Here is a 25,573-nt window from a genome sequence, read left to right on the forward strand (position 1 = left end):
AAATCTAACCCTCACTACTACAAATCTGTAAGGAATCACTGTCAGGAATCTACAGGACTTGGCTCGTATTTACATTCGATCCACACTTAAAAATTTCATAAATGATAAGATGCAGGCCAAGGGGATTCCTCAAAGGGCTCCACCCAAAAGGAAAAGAAATAGAGTTAAACAGAGAATTACCACTTACGTATTTGTGGGTAATCAGCTTATTCCTCAGCCTCTAGACAGTGAGGAGGATGAAAAAATGGAAGAAGATAGCAAAGAAGAGGAAGAAAAAGATCACAGTGAAGCGATGAAGCCAGAGGAGCCACCTCAAAATTTACTGAGAGAAAAAATCCTGAAACTGCCCCTCCCTGAATCTTTAAAAGTTTACTTGACATATTTTAGAGACAAATAACTTAAATGAAGAAGAAAGAATGCCTACTGATAATTCCTTTAGTCTTGAAAATGTAGCATTTGTGAGGAGTTAAAAGAATTATTTCTTTCATCAGAACAAATTATAGTGGAAAAAATATCACTTGTTACTGTCAGTATCATAAATGATGTATTGAGTGAATAAAAGAATCCCTTTTATAAAATCTATTTTTCTTTAAATCTTGGAAAACTGTTGTTTTAGCTCAAAATGATTTCAAAGTGGAATGCAACAGTAGTCAAGACTTGTGTACCATAAATTCTTTTCTGATTCCTTATGAATCTTGTTTATTTTCATGTAGAAAACGAGAGTGAAACTACAGAGAAAAGAAATGTCTGGTGCATCACGGCCTGACGATGGATTCCTGTTTCCTACGACATGGGGAGTCTCCACTATGACCTGTTTCCAAACAGGAAACTGGAAAGGAGAGCGAAGACAGGATGCTGCTTTTCCACTCTTCTCTGGATGTTTCTGTGTTCCCACAGAGCTCGGGAACCAAACAGTCAACCTGGTCACGCTTTCGGGGGCTTCAGACACATGAGCAACAGGCCCCCTTGCAGAAGACAAAGGAATGTGGAACCTGAAGCCACGCTTCAGTCAGCCTGATTGTGACTCCTGTGTGGACGGGACTATGCACCTCGTGCTCCATTGCAGGCTCAACGTGGGGCTATCTCATCTGTGAACCATGTGGATGAAAAATGGACAATCACCCAAGTCTCGACTCATTGCTCTCTGGGTAATTCACTCATTCCTTGGGAGATGAAATTCGTCTGAATCGCTCCTGGATGAAGTAACCCAGGCTGGCGATCAGGAGGGCCAGTGAGAGCCCCGCAGGCCGACACAGCTGTGGGCCAAGCACTTAGCCTGCACTGGGCACCCAACATTTTCCCGGAGTGTGAGATCCTGCTGGTCCTGGAGGCAGAAGAACGCTTTTCTCTCTGCCTTCCTCTCTCTGTTTCTTGCTCCCTCCCTTCCTCTTTCCCTCCGTCCCTCCCTCACTTCCTCCCTTCCTCCCTCTGTCCCTCCTTCCCTCTCTCCCTCCTTCTATCCCTCCAACCCTTCCAAGGTCCCTTGGTCCATCCGTTCTTTCCTCCCTCCATCGCTCCCTCCCTGTCTCCTTTCCTCTCCGCATCTCTGCCTGAGTTCCCTCCCGGGTAGAAAGGGCAGCACCCCGGTTTGCGCGGGGTCTCGGGTTTGCATTTAGCTGTCAGGTGCTCCACGGTGATGTCGAGGAAGCTGGTAGGGCAAGCGTAGGCGAGTGACGGTGGGGTGGGGAGACAGAGGTGGCGAGACGCGGAAAGAAGAGTAGGCTTGGTGCCTGACCGTGCCAGTGTTTCCCGGGATGGAGGTCTCCGCCCGCCCCACTGAAGAATGCGGCAGTGGGGGCAAGAGGGAAGGGATGAGAGCTCCGCCTTGGCTGGTTAGAAAACCTAGGCTGCTGCCTGCTAACCCGCGCATGAGCAGTAGACAGTCCACCTCCCGGTACCTGGATGAGCCCTGGGATCCTCAGGATGCTCAGGAAAGAATGACAGCCCTCCTCTGAGTGGAGTATCTCATGGGACCTGGAACTCAGGGATCCTAGGCAGGTCAGCTGGAAGGGACGACACGCCTCTTAATACCGAGTCAGAGGTTCACCATGAAAGAGAGGCCGCCGCCCTGCCCCCAGCCCACCCCAACCCTGCGTCCCAAAGCTCCTCCAGCAGAGCCCGGTGTTATTCCTGTCTGAGGAGTGTTTCCAGTGGAGCAAGCTCTTCCACTTCCTTCAGCTTCCCCAGTGGCGCCATATCTAGGAAATGTTGTGCCTTTTGCTGAAACGCTGGGGTTGACAGGAGCTCATCTAACAGGCTGGAGGTGAGTGTAGATGAGTGCCCTGGCTCCTGAAGCAGTTAAGAGGTGCCTGGATGGCTTGCATCTGTGCTTGATGAGGAGGCCTCTGGGGTCACAAGCTTCAGAGGTGGAGGTGCCCCATCTTTGGTTTCCCACACTGCCCTGGCGACCTGGGGCTCCAGACCCACCGCGTACTCCGGTGGGACGTGGTTGGTGCAAACACACCTTGCCCCTGTGACTCAGCTTGAGGGAGGCCAAGCTGTCCCACTGAGCACGTGCCCATCAGGCCGCCATGCTGTGGATCCTCGTCCTCCTGGCATTTGTTGGGGTGCGGAGGCCACTGAAGAGTCTGAGGTTTGGACAGTCCTACTTCCAGAGGAGCAAGGGCAGCAAACACAAAATTCCCGCATGCAGTGGCAGGTTGAGAGATTCCTTCTGCCTGTGCAGCCTGGCTGGGCTGGAGTGGGGGGAGGGCTCTTGCTCCCTGGCTCACGAAAGCCCCTGTGGCAGAGCCCCAGGCATGCAGGGCCTGTGTGGTGCAGGAAGCCCTGTTCCCCACGCCGCGGTGTGGGTGAACTCGATTGAGGAGGGAGGAGGATGACACCCACTGGGGGTGTTAATTAGTAACCACAGTGGCCTCAAAGAGCTCAAATGGAAGGAAGAATTGCACATCTCTCACTTTAAGTCCAGAGCTGGAAATGATTAAGCTTACTGAAGATGTAAAATTTTCATCTCTAGAGAGACGTCAACACTTGGCTTCAAAACTTCAAAGGATGGGCTGACTGTCTTTGAGGACCACTGCAGTTGATGACTTTAAGTTACAGCCAATGCTCATTGACCACTCTGAAAATCTCAGGGCCCTTAAGAATTATGCAAAATCTATTCTTTCTGTGCTCTAGAAATGGAACATCACGGTCTGAGTGACAACACATCTGTTAACATCATGGTTTACTGAATAATTTAATCCCACTATTGAGACCTACTGCTCAGAAACAAAACAAAACAAACAAAAAAAAAACGAGTCCTTTAAAGGGATTGCTGCTTCGCCTGGTGCAGTGGCTCACACCTGTAATCCCTGCACCTTGGGAGGCCGAGGTGGGTGGATAACCTGAGGTCCGAAGTTGGAGACCAGCCTGGTGAAAATTATGAAACCCTATGTCTAATAAAAATACAAAAAAATTAGCCGGGCATGGTGGTGGTACTTGTAATTTCAGCTACTTGGGAGGCTGATGCAGAAGAATGGCTTGAACCCTGGAGGTGGAGGTTGCAGTGAGCCAAGACCATGCCACTGCACTCCATCCTAGGCAACAAGAGGGAAACTACATAAAGGAAAATAAAAAAGACAGAAAAGAAAAAAGGAAAAAAGATTGCTGCTTATTAATAATTCTCCTAGCTACCCAGAAGCTTAGATGGAGATGTACTTGGAAATTAATGTTATGCTTATGGCTGCTAATACAATATCTATCCTTCAGCCTGTGGATCAAAGAGTGGTTTTGACTTTCAAGTGTTTTTATTAAATAATAAATGCATTTTGTAAAGGTATAGCTGTCATAGATAGTAATTTCTTTGATGAATCTGGATAAACTGAATTGAAAACCTTTTGGAAAGGTTTCACCATTAATTCCTTCATGATATTTCAACCTCCTCCCATGAATCACAAATTTCCTTAATAGCAAATACCATTAACGACATTTGTGATTGATGGGAGGAAGTTGAAATATCAACATTAACAGGAGTTTGGAAGAAGTTGATTCCAGCCCTCATGGATGACTTTGAGGGTTCAGGATGTCAGTGGAGGAAGTCCCTACAGATGTGGTAGAAATCGCGAGACAACCAGAATTAGAATTAGGGCCTTAAGATGAGATTAAATTGCTGCAACTCATGATGAAACTTGAACAAGTGGGGAGTTGCTTCTTATGGATGAGCAAAGAAAATATTTTCTTGAGATGGAATCTACACCAGGTAGAGATGCTATGAAAATTGTTGAAATAACAACAAAGGATTTAGAATATTCCATAAACCTAGTGGTTAAAGCAGCAGCAGGGTTTGAGAGGCTTTACTCCAATTTTGAAGGAAGTTCTACTGTGGATAAAATGCTGTCAAACAGCATCACATGCTACAGGGAAATCTTTTGTGAAAGGAACAGACTTCATTGTTTTAAGAAATTGACACAGGCACCCAAACTTCAGCAGCCCCCACACTGATCAGTCAGCAGCCATCAATATAGAGGCAAGACCCTCACTGTAGAGAAAAGAAAGAGAGATCAGACTGTTACTGTGTCTATATAGAAAGGAAAGACATAAGAGACTCCGTTTTGAAAAAGACTTGTACTTTAAACAATTGCTTTGCTGAGATGTTGTTAATTTGTAGCTTTGTCCCAGCCACTTTGCCTCAGCCACTCTGACCCAACCTGGAGCTCACAAAAACAACAATTGTATGAAATCAAGGTTTAAGGGATCTAGGTCTGTGCAGGATGTACCTTGTTAACAAAATGTTTACAAGCAGTATACTTGGCAAAAGTCATTGCCATTCTCTACTCTCAATAAACGAGGGGCAAAATGCACTGCAGAAAGCCGCAGGGACCTCTGCCCTTGAAAGCGGGGTATTGTCCAAGGTTTCTCCCCATGTGAAAGTCTGAAATATGACCTTGTGGGATGAGAAAGACCTGAATGTCCCCCAGCCCGACACCCGTTAAGCGTCTGTGCTGAGGTGGATTAGTAAAAGAGGAAAGCCTCTTGCAGTTGAGATAGAGGAAGGCCACTGTCTCCTGCCTGTCCCTGGGAACTGAATGTCTCAGTATACAACCTGATTGTACATTTGTTCAATTCTGAGATAAGAGAACAACCGCCCTATGGTGGGAGGCCAGACTTGTTTGCAGTAATGCTGCTATGTTATTCTTTACTGCACTGAGATGTTTGGGTGGAGACAAACATAAATCTGGCTTACGTGCACGTCCAGTCATAGTACCTTCCCTTGAACTTAAGTGACATAGATCTTTTGCTCATGTTTTTTGCTGACCTTCTCCTTATTATCACCCTGCTCTGCTACTACATTCCTTTTTGCTGAAATAATGAAAATAATAAGCAATAAAAACTGAGGGAACTCAGAGGCCGGTGCCTGTGCAGGTCCTTCGTATGCTGAGTGCCGGTCCCCTGGGCCTACTATTGCTTCTCTATACTTTGTCTCTGTGTCTTACATATTTTCTGAGTCTCTCGTCCCACTTGACTAGAAATACCCATAAGTGTGGAGGGGCAGGCCACCCCTTCACTCACCAGAAAAAAGATTATGACTTGGTAAGGTTTAGATATTCATTAGTATTTTTCAGCAATGAGGTATTTTAAGTTAAGGTATGTACATAGATTTTTAGACATAATGCGATTACTAATTAATTAATTAATAATTATTAAATACTTATTAGACTACAACACAGTTTAAGCATAACTTTTATAAGCACTGGGAAACAAAATGTTTATGCGACCAATTTGATTGTAACATTTGCCTTATTGTGGTTGTCTGGAACCAAACCTACACTGTCTCTGAGTATGCTTGTAGGTTTTTGGTTGTTCTTTGTTTTGAGAAGGGGTTTCGCTCTGTCACCCAGGCCAGAGTGCAGTGGCATGATCATAGCTCACTGCAGCCTCTAACTGCTGGGTGAAGTGATTGTTCTACCACAGCCTCCTGAGTAGCTGGGACTACAGACATGCAGCAATATGCCTGGCTTTTTTTTTTTTTTTTTTTTTTTTTTTTGAGACGGAGTCTCGCTCTTTAGCCCAGGCCAGAGTGCAGTGGCTCTATCTCGGCTCACTGCAAGCTGCGCTTCCCGGGTTCATGCCATCCTCCTGCCTCAGCCTCCCGAGTAGCTGGGACTACAGGCACCCACACCAGGCCCGGCAAATTTTCTGTATTTTTAGTAGAGATGGGGTTTCACCGTGTTAGCCATGATGGTCTCGATCTCCTGACCTAGTGATCCACCTGCCTCGGCCTCCCAAAGTGCTGGGATGACAGGCGTGAGCCACCAAGCCTGGCCTGTCTTTTCTTTCTAGTGGCACAAGCCCCATGAAGTGTGGTGCGTCTGATCTCCGATGCTTTTGAACAGTGTAGAAAGTGTTGCTGTCTGTATTTAATTTTTTCTTACATGTATGGTCTCGATCGATCACAAGAAGATCAATAAGCCCTTCTCCTTATTCTACTTCCCTTTCTCGCAACGGAGAACTTTGATTGGATTTTTCCTGCCTACAGACGGGAATGAGTCTGCTGTTTTCTTTTTTAAACCCGAGGGGACTGAGCCTGAGGGCCTCGAGCGCAGCCACCCTACCCCAACCCCCAACTGGTGATTGTGGTGGTGGTCGTGGTGGTTTTGTGTTCCAGCTTCTGTTCTGTTGTTGTTGTTGTTGCTGCTGCTGCTGGTGCTGTCGTCGTTGTTTTGGTATTTTACAGACTCAGGGGGTGTACGTGCTTGTTTGTTAGATCAGCATACTACTGCCTCCGGATGTAGAAGTGGACCTCCAGTGTATCCGATACCCAAGTGGCTAACGTTGTCACCGACGGGCGATTTATTCATCGTTTGTCCCCCTCTTACCCTCTTCCTCCCTTTTGGAGTGTCTGTTATTTCCATTTTGATGACCATGTGCGTACCCACTGTTTACCTCCCACTTTTAAGCAGAAGGCAGTTCACTGGGTACATACTTGCTTCCAGCTCTATCCATGTTGTGGGAAAAGACGTGAAATCACTCTTTTTTTGTGCCTGCACCATTAGAGAATTTTAACTTTCTTGGTGGTTGTTTTTCTTTTTTCTTTTCTTTTCTTTCTCATCCTTTTTTTTCATTTTTTTCAACTGGGCTCTCCTACTTGTGTTGCTTAGTTGCTCGGGCTGGTCTCAAACTCCTGGCCTTGACACTTCTCCAATCACATCCACCGCCTGGTTGTTGAAATGAGCATCTCTTGTAAAATGGAAAAGACGAAAAAAATAAAGAGAAAGACAAAAAGCATGTGGTGAACATTTCTCTTGCCGCCTCCCAGGGTGTACCTTGGACCCGATAGAAGGGCGATTGCCTGGATGGGTTTTCGGTGCTAAATCCTCCTGGGGGCCTCCTTCCCTCTCCCCCTTGTCCCTGCTTCTCCCCCAACCAAGGCTCCCACCGCCGCTGTGGGATTTTCCGTGGGAGAGGTACGGGAGAGGACTGACGCCCCTTCCAGATCTATATCCTGCCAGACGTCTCTGGTTCAGCATCCCCCACCGGCTGCCTGCCACCTTCCAGGGAGCTCTGAGGCCAATGTCCCACCCCCTTTCACATCCCACCACCCTCCCCCAGCTGGCCTTTGCCTGGCGACCCCAAGGGAACCGCGATGAATCTTTCTTTTTTTTTCCTTATTTTATTTTATTATTATTATACTTTAAGTTTTAGGGTACATGTGCACAACCTACAGGTTTGTTACGTATGTATACATGTGCCATGTTGTTGTGCTGCATCCATTATCTCGTCATTTAGCATTAGGTATATCTCCTAATGCTATCCCTCCCCCCTCGCCCCACCTCGCAACTGTCCCCAGTGTGTGATGTTCCCCTTCCTGTGTCCATGTGTTCTCATTGTTCAGTTCCCACCTATGAGTGAGAACATGCGGTGTTTGGTTTTTGTCCTTGTGATAGTTTGCTGAGAATGATGGTTTCCAGTTTCATCCATGTCCGTACAAAGGACATGAACTCATCATTTTTTACGGCTGCATAGTATTCCATGGTGTCGAATACTCCAGTGAAGACTTCCACCAGATGTCCCGGGTGGGCCAGATGGGACGAGACTGGACCACCCTGGACCGTGCTGTTCTTGGGGGTGTGTTAACATACAGGGTGGACTGGCAGCCCCAGCATTGTAAAGGGTGTCCAGGTATGGAAATGCCACATAGGATGCCCTCCTTCCCGTCAGCCTGCCTTCAGCTTCCTCAGGCGTGAAGACAACTTCCCATCAGAACCTCTTTTCTTCCCTTTCTCCACCACACACATGAGACGCATGAGAGGGAGAAACAGCTCAATAGATACTGCTGACCTTCATTTGTGGAATCTTCAGTCATCTACACACAGACAGGTGACTAGGCAGGGACCCAAATCAAACACCATTTCTGGGTCCTCATGGTTGGATTGGTCTCTCTCTCTCTCTCTCACACACACACACACACAATTTCCACATCTAGTTCACAAGCCACAATTTACCCTTTTCACAGGACACAGTCTGAGTAAAACCCACCCCACTCTCCACCCGTCAGCTGACAAAACTTCTTCTCTACAATTTATAAAAAAGATCATCTGGGCCAGGAACAGTGGCTCACACCTGTCATTCCAGCACTTTGGGAGGCCAAGGTGGGTGGATCACTTGAGGCCAGGAATTCAAGACCAGGCTGGCCAACATGGTGAAACCCCATATCTATGAAAAATAGAACAATTACCAGGTCTGGTGGTATAGGTTTGTAATCACAACTACTCAGGAGACTGAGGCAGGTGAGTTGCTTGAACTAGGGAGGCCGAGGTTGCAGTGAGCTGAGATCATGCCATGGCAATTATTGAGACAGAGCGAGACTCTTTCTCAATAATAATTATAATATTTTTATAAGATTAGTTTTGTGTGGTGATACCTGCCTGTAGTCGCAGCTACTCGGGAGGCTGAGATAAGGAGAACACTTGAGGCCCCAGAGGTCGAGGCTTCAGTCAGCTTTATCCTGGGCAGTCACCAGTCAAGGAGATATGCCCCTTCCCGTTTTCTTTTCTTTTCTTCTCTTTTCTTCTCCCTCCCTCCCTTCCTTCCTTCCTTCCTTTCTTCCTTTCCTGCCTGACTGTCTTCCTGCCTTTCTTCTTTCCTCCCTTCCTCCCTTCTTTCTTTCCCCCTGCCTCAGCCTCCCAAAGTGCCAGGATTACTGTTGTGAGGCACCATGCCTGCTTGGCCTAAAGAGACACCCTTTGAAAGTAAGACACAGACAGCGCCTTCCAGTGATTTGATTGATTGACTGATTTAGAGACAGCGTCTCACTCTGTCACCCTGGCAGTGGTGCCATCACAACTCACTGCAGCGTGGACGCTTCTGGACTCAAGCGATCCTGCCACCTCAGCCTCCAGAGTAGAGTACCTGGGACCACAGGCATGCACCACTGTGCCCAGATCATTTTTATTTATGTATTTATTCATTTTCCCGAGACAGAGTTTCTCTCTGGTTGCCCAGACTGGAGTGCAATGGTGCAATCTTGGCCCACCACAACCTATGCCTCCTGGGTTCAAGTGATTCTCCTGCGTCAGCCTCCCCAGTAGCTGGGACTACAGGCACATGCCACCACGTCTGGCGGATTTTGTATTTTTAGTGGAGACGGGGCTTCTCCATGTTGGTCAGGCTGGTCTTGAACTCCCGACCTCAGGTGATCTGCCCTCTACAGCCTCCCGAACTGCTGGGATGGCAGGCGTGAGCCACCGAACCTGGCCTTCATTTTTCAATGTTTTTCCACAGACAGAGTCTCATCATTTTGTTGCAACCCTCCTGACCCGGTGCCTCAGAATGCTGGCGTGATGGGCATGAGCCACTGCGCCTGGACTCTGGGGAATGATTCACGACCACGACCACTGTACTGATTCTTTCTTTCTTTCTTTTTCTTTCTTTCTTCCTTTCTTCCTTTCTTTCTTTCTTCTCTGTTTTTCTTTCTTTCATTGATTTTTTTTATTATTGATTGATTGATTGATTGATTTTGAGATGGAGTCTCACTCTGGGCGAAGTGAGGCGAGGCGAGACGCAATGCTTTGGAAGCCACAGCACTGCCTTCTAAAGCCCCATTCAAATGCACAAAGCCCTATTCCCTTCCTGGAGTTGGAGATGATGCCTTCCATTGCCTTGGGCTTCTCTCCATTCAGAAGTTTTACAGGCGCAACCCCACCCAGAGGCTGGCTACGGCTGAGGATTACGGGGTGTGTTGGGGCTGGAAACTCGGTCCCCCATTGTTGCAAGCTCAGCCAAGACATCCCCCGACCCCCATCGCTTGCTCACCCTTTGAGATCCCCTGCCTCCACCGCCTTGGAGGCTGACCTCTTACTTTAATTTCTGTCTTTCTTCCTTTCCTGCATTTGAGGAGGGGGTGGAGGAATGAGGGTGTGTGTGGGGAGGGGGTGCAGGGTGGGGACAGAGGGGAGCGTCCTAAGGGTCAATTTTGTGTCATGCCTCTTTAACCGCCACCATCGAAGATGAAAGCAACAATCAGCTAAATACCGCGTGTTCTCATCCATAAGTGGGAACTTATAGATGAGAGTTCTGCGTGGGCAGAACGAGGGGGATGAGAGACATGGGAGCCTACTTGAGGGAGGAGGGGTGGAAGGAGAGACAGCTTCAGGAGAAACCAAAACAAAACGAAACATGAAAACTGTCGAGTACTGTGCTGAGTATCCGGGTGATGAAATCATCTGCATACTGAACCCCCCATCAGAAGTTTACCTTTGTAACAATCTGGCACATGTATGCTTGAACAAGAAATGAAAGTTAGAGGAGAAAGAGACAGAGAGGGAGAGAGGGACAGAGATAAGTGAAACGAAACACCACCTCCTTGACCTGAGTCAGGGGATTTCCGGCCTTTGGGGGGAATATTCAGCGACAATGCAGTATTTGGGCCTGTTCTTTTTTTTTTTTTCTCTTCATTTCCTTTTTTTGGACTGAGTCTCTCTCGTTCTGTCACCCAGGCTGCGATGCAGTGGCGCTCTCTTGGCTCACTGAAACCTCTGCTTTCCGGGTCCCAGTGATTCTTCTTCGGCAGCTGGGATTACAGACGTGCACCACGACAGACGGCTAATTTTTCTATTTTTAGTGGAGACGGGGTTTCTCCATGTTGGCCGCGTTGGGATTGAATTCCTGACCTACAGTGATCTGCCCTCCTGGGCCTCCCAATGTGCTGGGACGACAGGCCTGAGCCGTAGGGATTTCAGCCTTTAAAAATGCCAGCCCTGCCACCTTTCACTGCGGGCCTTATGCTCAGAATGACGTGTCCTCTCTGCCATAGGTTGACTCTTTGAGTTCCCTATGCCATTGCACTGTAGCCTGGCTAGCAAGAGTGAAACACCATCCCCCCACCTTCCCTTGCAATAAATAAATAAATAAATAAAATCTCTACACATGACCTATAAGTGTGTGTTCCCACGAGTGATTTCTAACAAATGACACTGTACACTGAATGCAGTGGCTCACTTTTGTCATCCCAGCACTTTGGGAGGCCGAGGTTGGTGGGTCACGAGGTCAGGAGTTCAAAACCAGCCTAGCCGACATGGTGAAACCCCATCTCTACTGAAAATACGAAACTGAGTCGGGCGCGGTGGGGCAGGCACCTGTAATCCCAGCTACTCGGGAGGTTGAGGCAGGAGAATCACTTGAACCTGGCAGGCGGAGGTTGCAGTGACCCGGGATGATGCCACTGCACTACAGCTTGGGTGACAGAGTGAGACTCGGTCTCTAAATAAATAAATAGAAAGAAAGAAAGAAAAGAAAAGAAGAAAAGAAAGAAAAGAAGAGAAGAGAAGAAAAGAAAAGGAAAAAAGAAAAGAAACCAGAAAACAAAGAGAAAATGAAGAAAAGGCACTGTATTGCTACTGGGCTAGGACCTTCTCTCTTTCTGTCTGTTTCTCTCTGTCTCTCTCTGTCTGTCTCTGTCTTTCTCTATCTGTCTCTTTCTCTGCCTGTCTGTCTCTCTCTCCCTCCCTGTCTGTTTCTATCTCTCTCTGTCTCTCTCTTTCTGTCTGTTTCTCTCTGTCTGTCTCTTTTTCTCTCTGTCTCTCTCTGTCTGTCTCTGTTTTTCTCTGTCTCTTTCTTTTTCTGAGTCTCTCTTTCTGTCTCTCTCGCTCTCTCTCTCCGTCTCTCTCTCTGTGCCTATCTTGTCTTACTGTCTTTCTCTACCCGTGTCTCTCTCTCTCTGTGTGTCCCTCTTCCTCCCTTTCTGTCTCTCTCCCTCTCTCTCTCACTCTCTCTCTGTCTGTCTCTCTTTCTGTCTGTTTCTCTCTGTCTCTCTGTCTCATCTCTGTCTCTCTTTCTGTCTGTCTCTGTCTGTCTCTGTCTGCCTGTCTCTCTCACTGTGTCTGTCTTCTGTCTTGCTCTCTTTCTCTGCCTGTCTCTCTCTCTCTCTCCCTTCCTTTCTGTTCTCTCTCTCTCTGTCTCTCTTTCTGTCTGTTTCTCTCTGTCTGTCTCTGTCTGTCTCTTTCTCTGTCTGTCTGTCTCTCTCTTTCTTTTTTTTTTCACACGGAGTCTCACTGTGTCGCCCAGGCTTGAGTGCAGTGGCGCCATTCGGCTCATTTCAAGCCCCACCTCCCAGGTTCACGCCATTCTCCTGCCTCAGCCTCCCGAGTAGCTGGGACTATAGGCGCCCGCCACCAAGCTCGACTAATTTTTTGTATTTTTAGTAGAGACGGGATTTCACTGTGTTAGCTAGGATGGTCTCGATCTCCTGACTTCGTGATCCACCGGCCTCAGCCTCCCAAAGTGCTGGGATGACAGGAGTGAGCCACCATGCCCGGCCTGTCTCTCTCTTTCTTTCATTCCTCTCTCTCTATGTGCCTGTCTTCTGTCTTACTCTCTTTCTCTGCCTGTCGGTCTCTCTCTGTCTGTCTCTCTCCCTCCCTGTCTCTCTCTCTCTGTCTCTCTCACTCTCGCTCTCTCTGTCTCTCTCTCGCTGTTTCTCTCTGTCTGTCTGTCTCTCTTTCTGTCTCACTCTTTCTTTCTCTCTGTCTCTGTCTCTCTCTCCCTCTGCCTGTCTCTCTCACTGTGTCTCTCTTCTGTCTTACTCTCTTTCTCTGCCTGCCTGTCTGTCTCTCTCTCCCCCTCCCTTTCTGTTTCTCTCTCTCTCTATCTCTCACTCTCTCTCTCCATCTCTCTCTGTCTGTTTCTCTATGTCTGTCTCTGTCTTTCTCTGCCTGTCTGTCTCTCTCTGACTCTCTCCCTCCCTGTCTGTCTGTTTCTCTCTGTTTGTCTATCTCTGTCTCTCTCTTTCTGCTTCTCTCTCTTTCTCTATCTCTGTCTCTCTCTCTTTCTGTTTCTCTGTGTCCATCTCTGTCTTTCTCTGTCTGTCTCTTTCTCTGTCTGTCTCTCTCTTTCTTTGTCTCTGTCTGTCTCTCTCTCTGCCTGTCTCTCTCACTGTGTCTGTCTTCTGTCTTACTGTCTTTCTCTGCCTGTCTCTCTCTCCCCCCCTTTCTCTGTCTCTCTGTCTCTCTCTTTCTGTTTCTCTCTGTCTGTCTCTGTGTGTCTGTCTGTTTCTCTCTTTCTGTCTCTCTCTTTCTGTTTCCTCTCTGTCTGTCTCTGTCTGCCTGTCTGTCTGTCTCTCTCTCTCTCCCTCCCTGTCTGTCTGTTTCTCTCTCTCTCTGTCTCTGTCTCTCTCTCTCTGTCTTTCTGTCTGTTTCTCTCTGTCTCTCTCTGTCCATCTCTGTCTTTCTATGTCTGTCTCTTTCTCTGTCAGTCTGTCAGACCCCCCATGCCGGAGAGGGCCCTGCCCCTTCCACAAAAGTGAGAAGCGCCTTCTTAGAGAGGCCAAGAGGAATCCAGACAGATGGGCCTTGCTAGGCTTCGCCACTCAGTGTATGATTTTGGGAGGTCGAGGCTGGGTCCCCACTTGGATGGAAGGGGCATTTTCAGACTTTTCTCTCTGCCACGTGTGGTGTCCCTACTTCTCGTATTTTCCTGATAAGCTCCTCGACTCAAAAATACATGCTTAAGGCCAGGCGTGGTGGCTTACGTCTGTCATCCCAGAACTTTGGAAGGCTGAGGCGGGGGATCACGTGAGGTTGGGATTTCGAGACCAGCCTTGCCACCACAGCGAAACCCTGTCTCTACTAAAAATACTAAACTGAGTCGGGTGCAGTGGGGTATGCGCCTGTAATGCCAGCTACTCGGGAGGCTGAGGCGGGAGAATCACTTGAATCTGGGAGGTGGAGGCTGCAGTGAGCCGAGATCGTGCCACTGCACTACAGCCTGGGCTGTAGAGTGAGTGGGACTCTGTCTCTAAACAAACAAACAAACAAATAAATAAATAAATAAATAAATAAATAAATAAATGTATTCTTTTCCATGCTGACTGACACTTGCAGACATCAGTTGTCTTTGGGCATCATCTAGTGGCCACTGTTATTGAAAGTCTAGGTGACATGGAGGGAGGTTTCGCAGACTTCACCGAGCCTGGGGCAACCGGTTTCTCTCTCTCCCTTCTGGAGGCCTCTCCCTCTCTCCCTGGTTGCCTAGGGAACCTCCGCCCTGGCGGGGGCCCTATTGTTCTTTGATCAGCGCTTTAGTTTTCTTTGTGTGTTGGAGTCTTTCATGCGCATAGACTTTTCTACTTGCGTTTTAGGAGGGGTCAGTTTAATTTTCAAGTTGCCCCCTGGCTCCCCCCACTACCCACGTCCCTTTATCTTCATTTAGTGAGTCAGTTAGGCGGGTTCCTCCCAACCCCTCACCCCCCGCCTCCCAACACCCTGCTTGGAAACCTTCCAGAGCCACCCCAGTGTGCCTCCGTCTTCTCTCCCCTTCCCCCACCCCTTACCGGGGATCTCATTCTTGCCAGGCTGACATTTGCAAGGGTGGGAGTCAGGCCTCACTCAGTGGCCACTGTTATTGAAGATGGGGGTGGCACGGTCCCAATTCCCTGGAGGCAGCTCGGGGCCCTTGACCCGTGTGGGCAAGCAGGCGGGTCTGCTCTTTTGGGGTTTTTTTCCCCCGTGTCCCTCCTCAGGCCTCCCTCCCTAGGAAAGCTTCACCCTGGATGGGTCTCAATCACCTTTTATCATGATGTTTTAGTTTCTCCGCCCTCCGGCCAACATAGTTTCACAATGGGAATGGCATCACAGCTCTAGTCTAGGCCTTCTTATTATTTGCCCAAAATAGAAACGTTTTCTGAAAACTAATACTTTGCTCACTTAAAATTTCCAGGAACGGTGCCTTGGCCCGTGTTTGTTGTTTTCTTTTGTTTGGTTCGTGTTTTTCCGTTTTCGTATGTATTTCTTTTCAGGTGAAGTAGAAATCCCCAATTTTCAGGAAGACGTATATTTTCCCCAAGACATGTTAGCTGCTGTTTTCTCCTGTCGTTAACTAGCGCTTTTGTGAATCTCTCAACGTGTAGTGAGAGCCGGTTGATGTTTACTTCAGAACATCTTATTTTCTAGAAATCCTTAAGCGAATGCTGCTGCTGCTCTTGCTGCTGCTGCTGCTCTTGCTGCTGCTGCTGCTCTTGTTGCTGTTGTTGTTGTTTTCAAAGCACACCCCGGCCACCCTTAAAGGAATCAAAAGCATTATAAAATATGTGTAATTATTTCCTGAGCACGCCCTTCCTCCTCCTCTCTCTCTCTGTCTGTCTCTGTCTCTCTCTTTCTCTGTCTTCTCTCTCTCTCTGTCTCTCTCTCTGTCTGCCTGTCTCTCTCACTGTGTCTGTCTTCTGTCTTACTCCCTTTCTTTGCTTGTCTGTCTCTCTCTCTGCCTGTCTGTCTCTCTCTCTCTCCCTGTCTGTCTGTTTCTCTCTGTCTCTCTTTCTCTGAATGTCTCTTTCTTTCTCTCTGTCTTTCTGTCTCTGTGTGTCTCTCTCTCTGCCTGTCTCTCTCACAGTGACTGTCTTCTTTCTTTCTCTACCTGCCTGTCTCTCTCTCTCTCTTTCTCTCTCTCTGTCTCTCTCTCTCTTTGTTTCTCTCTGTCTCTCTCTGTCTGTCTCGTCTTTCTCTATCTGTCTCTTTGTCTGTATCTCTCTTTCTTTCTTTGTCTCGCTGTCTCTGTCTCTGTCTCTCTCACTGTGTCTGTCTTCTGTCTTATTCTCTTTCTCTGCCTGTCTGTCAGTCTCTCTCCCTGTCTGTCTGTCTCTCTCTCTCCCTGTCTGTCTGTTTTTCCTCTCTCTCTTTGCCTGTCTGTCTCTCTGTCTCTGTCTCTCTGTCTCTCTCTCTCTGTGTCTGTCTTCTGTCTTACTGTCTTTCTCTGCCTGTCTGTCTCTCTCTCTCCTTGTCTGTTTCTAGGTCTCTTTCTCTGTCTCTGTCTGTCTCTCTCTCTTTCTCTCTGTTTCTCTCTCTCCCTCTGTCTGTCTCTCTCTTTCTTTCTCTCTATCTCTCCAACTCTCTCTGTCTCTGTGTGTGTGTGTGTGTCTGCTTGCTGCCTTACTCTCTTTCTCTGCCTGTCTGTCTGCCTGTCGGTCTGTCTCTCTCTCTCTGTCTGTCTCTCTCTCTTTCTGTCTGTCTCTCTTTCAGTTTCTCTCTATCTCTGTCCATTTGTGTCTTTCTCTGTGTCTTTATCTGTCTGTCTCTCTCTCTTTCTGTCTTTCTCTCTTTGTGTATCTTTGTGTCTCTCTGTCTGTCTCTGTTTGTTCTGTCTCTCTCTCTCTATCTCTTGCTCGCTCGCTCTCTGGCTGTCTCTATCTTCTGCCCTCTCATTCTTGGCAAAATAAGTTCAAGTACATCTAATCTAATCCCTTACCACGGCCTGAATTCTTAACTTTAGACATCCCAGATTTGATCTCCCTACAGAATGCTGTACAGAACTGGAGAGTTGATTTCTGGACTTGGATACCTCGTAGATACTACATATTAATAAATATCCAACCCTAAAATCTGGCATTGCTTCTAGCTCGACTGTCTCGAAAAATCATACCTCCGTTCACCTAGGATGCTGGGAGGGTTTTCTCAATGTGCATCTGCTCATGTCCTCCATGACCTATGACCAAGCCCTGTCCGTTCTGTCTCAAATATGTATCTGCAAACACTTCTCTCCATTTCCGCAACTACCCATGGCCCTTTGTGGAACCACTGGCTCTTTGAAAAAAAATCCCAGAAGTGACTTTGGCTTTTTGGCTAGGAGGTCTAAACCTGCTGAGAACTTTCCTGCCCAGGATTCTGTGTGAACAAAAGTGCTTCGGCTGGGAGCTGGGATCCTCGGGACCATGCTTGCTAGTGCTGGATGAGTCTCTGGAAGGATGCACGGGACTCTGCAAAGCTGACCTGTCCCACCGAGGTCCAATGGATACCTCTGCATTGGCCAGAGGTCTCCAACGTACATCACCGTCACCAACCATCTCCGTCAGCATCCTTGTGAGCCTGGCCAAGGCCCCGACTCCGGGGAGACTCTTGGGAGCCCGGCCTTCGTTGACTATAGTCCAAAGGGATGATGACTCCACCCACAAGATCCCCATTGAACTGCGATGTGGAGCAAAGGTCAGAGAGGGGACCAGGAGGGGAGACGTCCTGACAGGAGATGAGTTCCCTAGCCTCTGGCCAACCCACTCATGTCCCACGTACTGGGCACCCATGGGACACCACCGCTTTATCCCCTCCTCTGTCCACAGCCACCCCAACCCCACCCCGCAACACACGCACAAACGCTGGAGGTTACAAAACCACACGGCGTGAATAGAGCCTGATGCAGCGACAGCTCATTTCATGAGGTGGGGGGGTGGGATGGGGTGGGGTGGGGTGGGGGTCTGTAGAGAGCCCGATTCTCCCTCGTGGGTGGCTACAGGATACAAATGAATATTGCTTTTTGGGTGGAGGGGCTTCTTTAGGCTGTCACGTTTGTGGGACTGTCTCTCAAACCCTTCCTTGAGTCCACAAAATAGATTCCACCCCACCCCTCAACGTTTCCCCTGGTGCTGGATGTATCCTGTCAAGAGACCTGAGCCTGACACGTTGAGTTAAACAGCTTTATTGGCTTTCTGTGTTTGTTTGCTTATGAGATGGAGTCTTGCTCTGTCCCCCCGCAGCTAGAGTGCAGTGGCGAGGTCTCAGCTCACTGCAACCTCTGTCTCCTGGGTTAGAGTGATTCTCCTGCCTCAGCACCACCATGCCTGGCTCATTTTTTTATTTTTGGTAGACAAGGGATTTGACCCTGTTTCATTGGTTTTCACTGGAGATTCTAGATTCGAGTCACACCTCATTGTGTGCCACATAATGACTTCTTTTTTTTTTTTTTAAAGCACAATATATCTGCTTTATTTGAGTGGCTTTGTATATCGTTATGATTGTGTTATAGATGAAGAAAAGATATTAAACACGGTGCTAATGATAGTGAAAGTGAAAACAAAAGAATGGTTATCTATTTAGTAGTTAGAATAAAGTTGCTCAGTATTTCGAGTTACCTAAATATGTCAGCATTTAAACTCCTCCTACTAAAAACTTGCCAATCTGAATAATCCTCCTTTAAACACAATTTTTGATATGGTTAAGGTTTTTAAGAATGTGACTCTTGTAGAATAGCTGAACAGACAATATACATTTAAAAAACAACAGCACAAGGATCAACCAGATTTGGGAAAAAATAAAAAAAAAAACACAAGCCTTATGAAGAACTGAGTTCTTAAAATATTATGGAGAACATAGCTATTGGAAAAGAAGGCAATATTGGCAAGTTGATTGTTAAATTTGTCAGCAAAAGCTAGCACTATTTTTTTGGCAATCTTTCAGGCACTGCAACTACTACTGCAAAATGTGATATAATCCATTGAACAACATATTCACCAATCAAAAAATATTTTAGTAATATAATGCTTCAGATTTAGAAGCAAATCAAGTATTAAAACTCAACTGCTATAATAATTAACCCCAAAGATAACCATATCTGACAAAAAAGTTTCCACAGAGTTACGACTTCAGAATTATACTTTCTCTTGATATTTACTTATTTATTTTATTTTATTTTATTTTATTTATTTTATTTTATTTTATTTTATTTTATTTTTTTCTTGAGACGGCGTCTCACTCTGTCACCCAGGCTGGAGTGCAATGGCATAATCTTGACTCACTGCAACCTCCACTTCCCAGGTTCAAGCGATTCTCCTGCCTCAGCCTCCTGAGTAGCTGGGACTACAGGCACCCACCACCATGCCCAGCTAATTTTTATACTTTTAATATAGACGGATTTTCACCATGTTGGCCAGGATGGTCTCGATCTCTTGATATGATCTGCCTGCCTTTGCCTCCCAAAGTGCTGGGATGACAGGCATGAGCCACCATGCCTGGCCTTCTCTTGATATTTAAACTTTTATGTCAGTCCAGAAAAATACAATAAATGTCAACAGTAAGTATGGTGTTGAGGCAGAAGTAGGACCAAACGTTTTCATATGTTACTCAGTTGATAACAATATGGCCTGGGTAGTAGTAATTTCCTATGTGTCTACTTATACACAAATACAAAAAAGTAAAACAGAGATACTGCTAAATAAAAGGATACACTAAGTTCTTAATAGTAACTCAATAAACTGGAACACTGTCAAAAAGCAGCAACTAGTGAATTTTTCGGTGTTTTTTTCTATTATCCAATAAGTGAATTATGCTATTCCTTTCCAATTTCCCAAGCACTTTTTGTCCCAATCACCATTTCTGTGTTTGAAGAAAAAGTAACAAATCAATTAACAAAACTAAACAAGCAAACAAACAAAACTACAGTATTTGCAAAAGTTTGGTAGAAGACTGAAACTGTTGAGTATAAGCATCTGGTATTCTATTATAATTAGTTAACTGAAGAGTTTGTTAAAGACATACATTTCATAAGAAAACATGTTACTTTGAAGTTATTGACCAGTATGTACCATCCCTAAGTATTAGTAACAAAATTCATGACAATAAAGAGCTATCTAACAAGAAAAATTAGTGACTACCAGCACCATCAACAAGATTTGTCTTTACACTTCATTACCACTTACCATGCATTATAATGTCTAGGATTGACTCTGATAGCATTTCGAAAACAAGCTAATGCTTTGTCCAATTCTTCAGTTAAGACAAACTCTCGCCCTAATAGAGTATAGGCATAAGCATAATTTGGATCCACTTGGATAGCCCTCTGGAAGAATTTAATTGCAATATCGTGTTCCCGCTGCAGACTGAAACAGTTCCCTGCAGCACACCAGGCCTCTGGCGAATTTTTATCCATGTCTGTTAAGTCTTTTGACAGAAATGAAAGAGAGACATCTTTTTGAAGACGCCAAAGTGTTGTAGAGTAGATTTCCATGCCATCGACTCTAATTCTCAATCCTTCTAACCTCTGAGAATATTCTTTCAGCTTGCATGTACTCTGAAATTTCAAAATAGGCCCTTCCAATTTGGCACAGTACCCAACTAGTATTGTAGTGGTGAGAAGGTAGATGGCTCAAAATATTTATAGCTTCTTTGCAGTAGTATGAACACAAAGCTAAATAACCTTTCCCACTTTCACGAAGAAGGCTCATCAAGCCTTCTGCTGCTGCTTTTTGTAGATTAAAAGCCTGAATCTGATGTGTGATTATGGATATTTTCTCTTCTGAATTGATGGAAGAGTCCAATTTTGTAATTTCCAGGTTGTCATTTATATTAGGTTGAGTTATTCCTCCTTTATTAGTTTTACTTTTTGTTTTTCTGTTTGGGGTTTTAGGTGGAAATTTCATTTTTAATTTCTTCCTATTCTCTTTGGTTGTGGAACTGTCACTAATAAAGAGTCATGAAGTTTTTTGATGCAGTGCATTTCGGGGAGATGTCATAGTGGGGCTCATTACCTGAGGTGTTGCACTTATTTATGGACCAGAACTTTCTGTTTGTGAAATAATTGGAGTTACCTCTCGGCTATTTCCACTCTGCGAGAAGTCAGACTTTGCTCCAGTTTGGCCAATTCTGGCAACATACTTTTTTGAAGGGGCTCCTGTGGATGGCACATCAATTACAGAAGGTGTATTAGTGTAGTTTTGTAAATAAGATCCATCTCCAGGACTTGGGGTTTCTAATGGCAAAATCCCAAAACTTGGGGTTTATGGACTAAGAGCTGCTGGTCCTGTTAATAAACTTCGACCAGTTTTTGGTTTATTTTGAACTTGTTTAGATAATATGGAAGTTCCTGTTCCCAGTGGGACAGTATCAGGTGAAATTACAGCTGAATCAATAGAAGACACTGGGGAATCTGTAATCAAGGAATACTTTGAATTGGAAGATTCTAAATTCAATCTGTTTAATTCAATTGTGTCCTGGGGTGTTTCCGTAAGAACGGTCTCAGGCTGTCTGTGACATAAACTGTGATTAGGTACTTGTGTTGTGCAAGAGCTGGGCAGACAGTTGCTAAAGTTCTGTAAAGATGTGAATTTAAATGTTTGGTCAGGATCTGGCTTTTCACCTATTTCACATAATGATTCAAAGGGATACCAGAGGAAAGGATTTAAACTAAGTCTCTTTTGGTAACCTTCTGATCCTTTGGCAAGCCGATCTGTCTTGCAATATACATGTCCCAAAATGGAAGGGGAAAGCAAGCTGAATCACCAAACTCAGTGACAATATCATCATGGCTTTTCTGCTTATTAAACACTCCACCAGATAAGATTTGTTCCCAGTCTGCAAGCTTACTGAGATCAACACAACATTTTGCAAGCTGGTATTTGCATTGCGGTGCAGGACAACTGTGACTTTTCAAGAGTCTATATGCTTTATAGGCCTTTTCTGGGAGGCAAGAACAGGTCGCCAGTAAAAACAAGGCTTCTTCTGAGTGTACTTCTGCATAAAGGCCTTCTGTGAGGAAAACCCCATCTCGGTAAGCATAGTGGTTTAGTGCTTGGCATAGAGCATCCTGGACGGGTTCCTGCAGCACGGTCATCCTCGAGGCTCAGGCCCAATTTCTGCAGTGCCTCAGGCAACACCCCACCCCACCCACCCCCCTCCGCCATGTAGCGGCTCCGGCCAGGCCAGCCTCGGCTCATTTAAATTCACCAGTTACCGGGGAATGGAGGAGGCCAAGCCAGAATGACTTCTTTATCCTGCTGACTCTGGAAAGCCCGGCCCCTTGTGATCCATTGCAAAGTGAAAGTCACCTCGTGTTTGGAAAACGGATCCGCTCCCATGTTCAGTGGAGCGATGTGGCATGTAGGACGAAGGACTCTGTTCCTTCTGATTTGGTCTGCACGGTGGTGCCTAGGGCTGGAGCTCTCTCTGTGCAGACCGCTGACTCCCTCTACCTTGGGTTCCATCGGCCCCACCCTGGGACATGAGCCTTGGCAGATTCTGGCCCGTCCTGGCCCTTAAGTTGCTGTCAGAAACCCCATCTTGTGTTCGGATGCCCCGAATAACTGTGGCTCGTGCATCTCTGGAAACATTGGAAATCTCTCCTCTACGCATGGTCACCTAAAACCCCAGGAGCTCGAGAAACACGTCCGCCATCCACCTCACTGCTTTCGGAGAGAATGCTGTGAGTCTCTTGCCGAATCTCTCTTGACTTGAGTTCTTCATGGGTGTGTGGTTAAGACGTAGTGAGACCAGATGTGTTAACTCAGGCCGGGTGTTTGTGGCTCATACCTGTAACCCCAACACTTTGGGAGGTCGAGGCTGTAGGATCCCTTGAGGAATTGCCTAACCCAGGGGAGGTTGAGGCTGCAGTGTGTGAGCCATAATGGTGTCACTGCGCTCCAGTCTGGGTGAAAGACAGGGTGAGGCCCTGTCACAGGCAGGCAGACAGGCAGGCAGGCAGACAGACAACAGCTGTATTATGTTCATCTCAGGGTAGGAAGCAAAAATAACAGAATACAGCCCTTAATTCTTTTTTTTTTTTGGGATGGAGTTTCACTCTTGGTGCCCATGCTGGAGTGCAATGACACCATCTCGGCTCACCGCAACCTCCACCTCCCATGTTCAAGTGATTCTCCTGCCTCAGCCTCCTGAGTAGCTGGGATTACAGGCATGTGCCACCACAACCGGCTGATTTTGTATTGTTAGTAGAGACAGCATTTCTCCGTGTGGTCAGGCAGGTCTCAAACTGGCCACCTCATGTGATCTGCCCACCTCGGCCTCCCAAAGTGCTGGGATGACAGGTGTGAGCCATTGTGCCCAGCCAGCTACGTTTTCTTTCAAATTTTCAATTTTAATCTATTTATTATTATGATTATTATTATTATTATTATTTTGAGACGAAATCTCACTCTGTTGCCCAGACTGGAGTGCAGTGGCGTGATGTCGGCTCACTGCAAGCTCTGCCTTCTGGGTCCACCCCATTCTCCTGTCCCAGCCTCCCAAGTAGCTGGGACTACAGACGCCCACCACCATGCCTGGCTAATTTTTTGTATTTTGAGTAGAGACGGGTTTTCACTGTGGTAGCCAGGATGGTCTCGATCTCCTGATCCCCGTGATCCGCCCACCTCGGCCTCCCAAAGTGATGGAATTACAGGCTTGAGTCACCGTGCCCGGCCTATTTATCTATTTATTAACTTTGAGTCCAGGTTCTGAAACCAGTTAGTTTTTGTATTTTTTTAGAGACGAGGTTTCACCATGTTGCCAAGGCTTGGATCGAGGGATCCACCTTCCCTCACCTCCCAAAGTGCGGAGATGACAGGCGTGAGCCTACTGCACTCGGCTCCCCCCTTCCACCCCCAGCTTATCACTCATGTGCCGGAGGCCCAGCGGTGGTGTGTGTTTCCCATCCCTAGCGCCCCCTCCTCCGGTCACCACCATGGTGTCCGCGATTGGGTCCTGAGGGAGCTCGTTGGTGTGGGGGTTGAGGCGGTTGAGTGAGACACACCCCTGCCATGCAGGGAAGGGCGCCGCCTGGTCTGCTGAGTGCAGGTCCCGTGCTCCCCTCTGGCGGTTGTGCGCGGGGTATGTTAATGATCGCAGTGGGCTGGGGCAGGTGACGCATGTGCCGGCCGGCCGCCGAGGGGCTACCGTTCTGCCTCTGACTGGTTGTGTGTGGGTTTACTTGGAGGTGCTTTGCCTGGGAGATAGGAGGTGGGTGGACGGGGAGTCCTTAGGGGATTGCGCGCATGCGCAGCGGCGAGGTCCCCTGCCCAGACCGCAAAGGCTCAAGGTTGCCTCACGCAGATTTTTCCTGGTACCGCAAGCCCCCCCCTTCTCCAGGCATCCCTAAGCACCTCTGCAGGCCCGACGAGGGGTGACTGGCGGGTGGGGAGTGTGACCCACCCTCGGTGAGAAAGCCTTCTCTAGCGATCCGAGAGGTGTGCCTTTGGGGTACCAGATTCCCCGGCCTGCTGCCTCTCTCTGCGTTAAGGTAGCACTGCCGTAGCGACTCGCTTGCAGAGGACACTCCTCCGCTTCCCCGTCGACAGGGTGAGGGGGGAAGAGAGAGGGTTCCCCGGCCTCCGCAGTGGGGACCGAGGGCGGCTCATTGCCTACTGTGTGGCCCACGCCTCCTCCTTCCGAGTCTGTGCGCGAGCAGTGGCTGTGCCCGGCGTTTCATCTGGTGAGTGACCCGCTCCACTGCAAGCTGGCTCTTCGCCTGCTCCCCTGTGGAGTAGCGACCGTGCTGACGACCGCATTTGCATTGCACGGGGTTGGGCCGCCTGGCCATGGGAAGCATCCCAAGTGGGGGGCGCATCGTTCTCCCAGAGCTTGACCAGGTTGGAGGATGGACGGGAAATGAGCAACGTGGCCTTGGCATTGGGTTTGTGGCTGAGGTCGCTTTGGGGTCCCAATGGCAGGACCTGGGGCTCATGAGGTGGGTCTTGGTGAGTGCCGAGGGCCATCCGGCATCCTAGATGGGGAGCCGTGGGACCTCCCTCGTGCCTGTGGTGGTGGGATCCCGTGGCCGTGTTTTCCTGGTGGCCCGGCCATGCCTGAGGTTTCTCCCCGAGCCGCCCCTCTGCGGGCTCCCCGGTGCCCTTGCCCTTGCAGTCCCTAGCCTTGCCTGTCTGTGCCCCCCTCCCTGCCCACTGATCCTCTCTCCCTGGGCGGCTCACCAGCTTAGGCTGTGGTGGCCCCGTCTGGGACTAAACCCAGCTCCGCCTTGTGGGGCACTGCCACCGGCCACTGTTTGGCCTGTTGTCTGTGTCTCCGGGTGTGCGCCTTTGGGACCAAGTTGGCGGCGCCCCACTTGGGCTTGGTGGGCACCTGGAGGGTTTGGTGTCAGCCTGCAGCACGTGTGGTGGAGAGGGTTCCGGGGGCTGGACGCGATGGCGGCAGCGGTGGTGGAGCCGCGGGCTTGCCGAAGGCCAGTCAGACACTCTAGGTACTGCGCCGAGACACCTTCGTGCTCAGAGGCCGCTGGCAGTGAGATCCCAGGCACCGTGGTCCGCTTCTCGTTCGCTGTCCAAACGTCGGGGCCACCCTGCGCCTGCCGCATGCGAATGGCCGCCAGTCCCTCGTGGCTGCCGTGCACGAGTCGGGCGGTGTGCCTCCTCGCACTTGGGCATGAAGGGTTGGGAGTGGTGAGCCCGTGGGGGGGTGTTGTGTCGTGTGGGTGGATGGGATGTACGGTTCGCTGCCCCACCGCCCCCCTCCCACCACCCCACACTGTTCCCTCCCTCTCACACGCCCCGTCACCCTCCCTGCCATGCCCATCCTCGCGACTGGGACTCTTGGCTCATCCTCGTGAGGCCCGGAGGCCGCTTTCTACCTACATGGTTGATCCTACCAGAACCATATGC

The 25,573-nt window shown here is 48.1% G+C and overlaps 1 pseudogene; it reads right to left on the reverse strand.

Annotated features, from left to right (window-relative positions):
- Positions 1–755: 755 nt before the first annotated feature.
- Positions 756–25,487, reverse strand: LOC134738183 (uncharacterized; annotated as a pseudogene).
- Positions 25,488–25,573: the final 86 nt, after the last annotated feature.

This window comes from Pongo pygmaeus, chromosome 15, assembly GCF_028885625.2.
Source record: "Pongo pygmaeus isolate AG05252 chromosome 15, NHGRI_mPonPyg2-v2.0_pri, whole genome shotgun sequence".
In the NCBI taxonomy this organism is placed as follows: Eukaryota; Metazoa; Chordata; class Mammalia; order Primates; family Hominidae; genus Pongo; species Pongo pygmaeus.